This window comes from Ochotona curzoniae, unplaced genomic scaffold (genome assembly GCF_017591425.1).
Source record: "Ochotona curzoniae isolate NIBS_2020 unplaced genomic scaffold, NIBS_Ocur_1.0 scaffold_1852, whole genome shotgun sequence".
NCBI classification, from domain to species: domain Eukaryota; kingdom Metazoa; phylum Chordata; class Mammalia; order Lagomorpha; family Ochotonidae; genus Ochotona; species Ochotona curzoniae.
Window position 1 is genome coordinate 21,395,266 of NW_024467087.1, and position 6,009 is coordinate 21,401,274.

General features: G+C 35.9%; 1 pseudogene; it reads left to right on the top strand.

Annotated features, from left to right (window-relative positions):
- The first annotated feature begins 4,478 nt into the window (after positions 1 to 4,478).
- Positions 4,479 to 4,880, top strand: LOC121169397 (annotated as a pseudogene).
- Positions 4,881 to 6,009: the final 1,129 nt, after the last annotated feature.

Consider the following 6,009-nt stretch of genomic DNA (forward strand, 5'->3'; position numbering starts at 1 on the left):
TTTGCCCATGCTGAAAGAACTGAAAACTCTGAATCTCTCACAAGTTACAAGAAACCAAGCATATGAAATATCATCAGCTGTTTCCCAGGATGTGCATCAGCAGGAAACTAGATAAGAAGCAGAGTGGCTAGACTCAAACATGTACATGCAATTCCAGATGTGGGGATACCTAGCGGTGACCTAACCAATGCACTAAATATTTGCCAAAAGATCTGTATTTTTACCTACTGCCTAATTTTTCCTCAACTCTGCTTTTATTTTTAACTGCTTGCTTGAAACTTGCACAATTTAGTGTGTGATATCTAAAAATCAACATTTATGAAGTAGCTTTTGCATATTGCTCACAAATCTGCTTTTCTCTGCATCTTGGTTTATAGATTAAAGCAAAAACAAAGTTTCCATCCTTAAGGCCTTGTTCTCCCTATCCCATCCGGGAAATCTGTATAACATTACAATTATTCTCTCAGTGTTCATCTTGCTTAACATACATACCTCTATATTTTCATATTAACATTTTTATCCTAAACTTCCTAATCAAGCTGATTGCCAGTGCTGGTTGATTAGAATTTCCTGACAACTTATCAATCAAAAAAATATCCAATTTTTTAAGTCAAAGAAATGGTATTTGCAGAAAAATTCCCATAGAATTCCATTAATCAATGACACCAAGAAAGCAGATATTATACATGTAACAGCGCATAGTATAGGTGAAAGAGAAAAGATTTAACATCAGGGCCAATCCAATCATTTGTGTTACTATAGTAATAAAGATTTTGCTCAGTCTTATAACTTGCTAATCTCATCAATTTTCTCTCATTTTGTTTGGTTAAAAAAATGTTTAAATCTATACATAGTTTTTTTAATAAGACACATTTTCCACTCATTTTTATGCCCCCCTCATACATATTTACTTGAAACTTTTTTTGCCACTATAAGCTTATTTTCAAATTTCACGTTCCATATTTTTTCTTTTAGTTCATTCATATGTGTCCTATCTAATCCAGCCTGCTAGACACCAATCTATCTCAAGTCAAGCTTTTTTCACTTCCACCAGCGTAAAAGTCTCTCAAGAGTATGCTTTCCACAAGCATCCAGAGAGAAAACCACATCACGTTACTACTGTGCTTAAACATTTTCAATTGTTTGCTTTTATATTTGGATTGATATCTGAAAGCCTGATAATTATCTGCATAATCTTCCTATCCTTCAATGTCATCTCTCATGACTGATAGTAAGACAATGTATTTAGGAATTAGAACCTAAACAAAATCTATGATGAGGATATAAAATATACTGATAATATTTGCAAAGTGTGGGCACAATAATTGTACCTAATTAATGCACATTATTTTAAAAGTTATGTTTTCACAAATATTAACTTATTTGACTCTCATAGTACATCGAATACGGATAACAAATGTCACTATTCTCATTTTACAAGTTACAAAACCTGAGGCTATCCAGACAAGACTAGAACTAATCTTTCCGACTCTCAGTCAGTCATGAGTTACAGGTTCACTGAAATACAAATAGTATTATATTTTATGTGATTACATATCTATTTTATATGATCATATATTTATTTTATTCTTTAATGTCTCCATCAACAAATTATACATTATCATTTCACTAGCAATGCTGATTGCTTGAAAGAAAATAGAAGTATTTTTCAGAAAATTGCAACTGTTCCTTATAATTCAGTAAGAAATTCAAGCACTTATTTAACCCTCCCAAGTTTTCTATGCCATCTTACAAATGAAACTTCAGTAATATACATTTCTAAATTTTAAGATTATTTAATTCTATGCAAGTAGAATCTTGGTATACCGGGATCTTCAGATTAGTAGCCATGTCTTATTCATCCTGCATTTATAACATTATGTCCAGTGCTGACACAAAGAAAATCTCTGAGAAATTGCTTTTTTTTGATTATTTAACAGCAATTATTTTAATGCACAAAATTTTATGTATCCATGTAGTCAAGCAATCATTCTTTCAACAATTTTTTCCATTAACTTTTAAAAATATATTTCTATTTTGAATTATATGGCAGAGGTGGGTGTATACTGGAACATGCATCCCTGCATCCAGACAAAAGATGGATTCCCAATGAAACTGTTGGACATGTGTAGACAATGGGATGCTGGGCTGTCTGACATTGTACCAACAATGTTGGGATATCCTTAAATAAGAGACTGATAGAATTATGTTTCCTTATGAAGGACTACACCATTATAGTAAAATGGGGGAAAAACTGTCAGGGATAGGAATTTGTGGAAGAAACCCAGCCTATATGAAATTGAGAAATTATTCTTGAATCAAGGCACTGTGATGTAGAATGCAGGCATTTCAATTTGTGTCTTAATTACTGCGTCAAATGATCACCTGCTTTCCAGTTTTATGAAGGATAAGGTTACCTGTTCTAGACTGACTCAACTATTGTATGAGATACAAAATAACTTGCCTCTTGCTGGAATCATCAGTTTTTGAACTCCTTGTAACAGCTTGTATCTTTCCTTCATCAATGAACTAGATCACTTTAGGCGATGAAAAAAAAACATTTTAGTATAATTTTAATTTTTTTAATATTGTTTACATAGTTGAGAGGCAGGAATGCCCATGTGTCTGATTAGGGTCGGGAAGTTCAGGTATGGAGGAAGATGGGTAGGACAAGTGTGTGTGTGTGTGTGTGTGTGTGTGTGTGTGTTGGGGGTGTGGACTGGCCCTTTCCATATTTCCCCAGTGTACTCCACGTGCTCCAGCTGTGCATGGCCAGGCAATTCCTGACTTCCTTGTTGATTTCTGAGTTATTTATTAATTTGTTTATCCCTCCAACTCCCTTTTGCTTTTTTTTTCACTTTTTTCTTTTTCTTTTCCTTTGTTGTTTGTTTGTTTGTTTGCACCAAGGAGACCACAGTCAAAATTATACTCAAATGACTGACTTACCCTCTTTGGACTGAAAAATTAAACAGACACTAAATGATGACAGTGGGTTTAGAAAGGAGGGCTCCCAAGGACTAGGGGAGAACATGGCTGGGCTGGTCTGACGCTTCCAGCACTCTTGGTTAAACAGGTTTATAGTTTATAAGATACCTCAGGACCGTTAGCGCTTTAGTATCACACTTACTTGACATTTTATTGCCATAAGTAGCATGTAAGAACAGATATTATGTTGTCAAATCCTCTCAAACATTAACATAAGCTCATCTTTATTTATTTAAAAGAGGAATAATCCGTCCAGTTCATCTCAGACCCCACCATTACTCAATGTCTCACTCTGGTCTCTTCACAAATCTGTGTTGCCTACTCTAGTTTCTAAAAGTCAATAATTCTGCAATGTCTGGTCCAAATAAATGATCATAGATTTAAGTTTAAACACGAACTTGGCTTGTGCCGCAGGTTAACTTACATCTCAGTATGTAAGTACCATCAGTGTTTATTAAACGGCTCCTCTTTGAATACCACCTGATAAAATACAAAAGACTAGCTTTGGGCACTACACATCACCTTTTTGGTAATTCCACTAAATAAAACATGTAGGTTTTACATTGATTAGCTTCTTGATATTGGAGGTAATAACTCTATCTTGCTCTGTTACCAAAGAATAAATGGAAGAGCTTCTTTCTCCAGCTTTCCATAACACCTCATTTGTCTCAGATTGATAATTGATTAAAAATAATACATTCCGGGCCCGGCGCGGTGGCGCAGTGGTTAAAGGTCCTCGCCTTGCACGCCCGGGATCCCATATGGGCGCCGGTTCTATCCCGGCAGCCCCGCTTCCCATCCAGCTCCCTGCCTGTGGCCTGGGAAAGCAGTCGAGGACGGCCCAAAGCTTTGGGACCCTGCACCCACGTGGGAGACCCGGAAGAGGCTCCTGGCTTTGGATCGGCATAGCATTGGCAGTTGCGCTCACTTGGGGAGTGAATCATCGGACGGAAGATCTTCCTCTCTGTCTCTCCTCTCTGTATATCCACCTTTCCAATAAAAATAAAAATAAATCTTTAAAAAAAAATAATACATTCCAATGAAGTAAGCTACCTAGAATTTGATAATACAATAAAGCTGCCTTTCAAAAGTTATAAAAGATGGCTGTACAGAAACAAAAATAACATTCAGCATAGTCATTTAAGCAGCAAAGATCTTAGATATTTATGGTTTCCATCGAGCTTAATAAACTTTAAGCAAGGATATGACGGTATTATTGTTATTTATATTGAGCAGACCAGAGAATTACATGCCTCAAAACAGTGATCGGCATGAATCTTTTAGCCAATATTGATCAACCATTCCTTACAAAAGCAGAAGACAGTCCAAACAGTCCACCAATGCAGCACTTTACGTGAGGTGAGAAGACGATTATCACTTGTGTCACTCTCTGAGTTAATGAAGTCGCTCCCACATCTTTGCTCCTTTTATACCTCTGCATTTATAAAATAAAAATGAAATGAATTTTAGCAGGAGGAACGCTGCATCCCGGTCACCTTTAGGGACCTACAAGCCGCATATTGGCTTAGGTAGCCGCGCCACGATGTGGTTCGAGATTCTGCCTGGAGTCGCCATCATGGCCGTGTGCTTGAGCATCCCTGGAATGGCCACTGCATACATTCACTAGTTCAGTAACGGGCAGAAGGAAAAAAGGACAGCTCATTTGCGTTATCACTGGAGTTTTTTGGAAAGAGATAACGCATCTCTACAGTTCATCGTCACTATGTGACAAAGGGTTTGGAGAACATTGATTAAAGAAGCAGTTTCCTGAATGATGGGAAATAATAAACAATGCAACTAGGTTCATCTAGCCTTGTTAGAAAGCTGTGTAATGCATTATGTAACATGTAATGTGTTATATAGTGCTTAATAAACAAAAATTGAAAAAAATAAAATGAATTTTCTATTTGAGAGAAAAAAAGCCTTTTGGGATATATTCTTTAAGTATATTTTGGAACTCATTATGCTTGGCAATGAAATCAACAAAAAATGCTGTAATAAATCCCTGCTTCCATTTCCATGACTGTCCCAGCATTCAGAGAAGCACTGATTAGTTCTCTTCAGCTAATCTCTACATTTTGGATACTTTACTTGGTGCAACTTAACAAAGGGATACTGTTTATCCTTTGGGAAATGTCTGGTTCTCTCTCAAAATAGTTACTTACAAAAACATAGTGTTTGACTCATAATTATCTAATGCAATGTTCATGTGGTATCTCAGGGCAACTGCCGTCAGTATTCTATTTTGTAAGTTTTTTGAAGAAATTTCAAAATGACCACATACCACAGCCTGAATAAAATTTGCAATATGCAAACTATGCACTGTGGTCTACCCTTTTTAGTCAAAAAGTTTGTTAAGTAAAACTGCATAATGAACACAGTTTATTTCAAGTTCTATTATTATTCCCTTTATAAAAAAATATTCCCAATACAGAATGCGAATTATAGAATGCAGAATTAGTCAAGACTTATTTCACTTGTTTGAAATAAAATAGCTATGTTGCTGAAATTAATGCCAGCAGAAAATATTGTGAACTGCTAAGATTGCATATGGGTATATATGCTTTCAAACAAAAAGGATAAAAGCCAGAATCTTGACAACTACTTATTTCATGTACTCTTGAGGTGGAAATTTTTTCATTCTAACAACTTGACTTTTCTTGTACAATTTTGATGTTTAAAAAAGATTGCATTTGTAATCATGATTGGCAGTAGTATTTAAACAGCAGGTATTAATAGATGGTCCATGAAGGCAGAAAATTGAAGTAAGAGAGGTCTGCTGATAAAAGCTAGGCAAGTTTTGCTGACATAGGTGCTTCAAGGTATTACACAAGCAGAAAACAAAGACATTTTGTTTGTACACAATGGTTAAAGCTCTAGTTTGGCCTGCCTTGTTGCACTGCTTCAAGGGTGTAGCATTCGCATCACAGTCACTCAATGATAGCTCCTGCAGTTTGCAATGTACAGTTTGCCTGGGCATATGCGGCACTGCTGAGAACTAGGAAGATAGGCAATGTTAGAAAA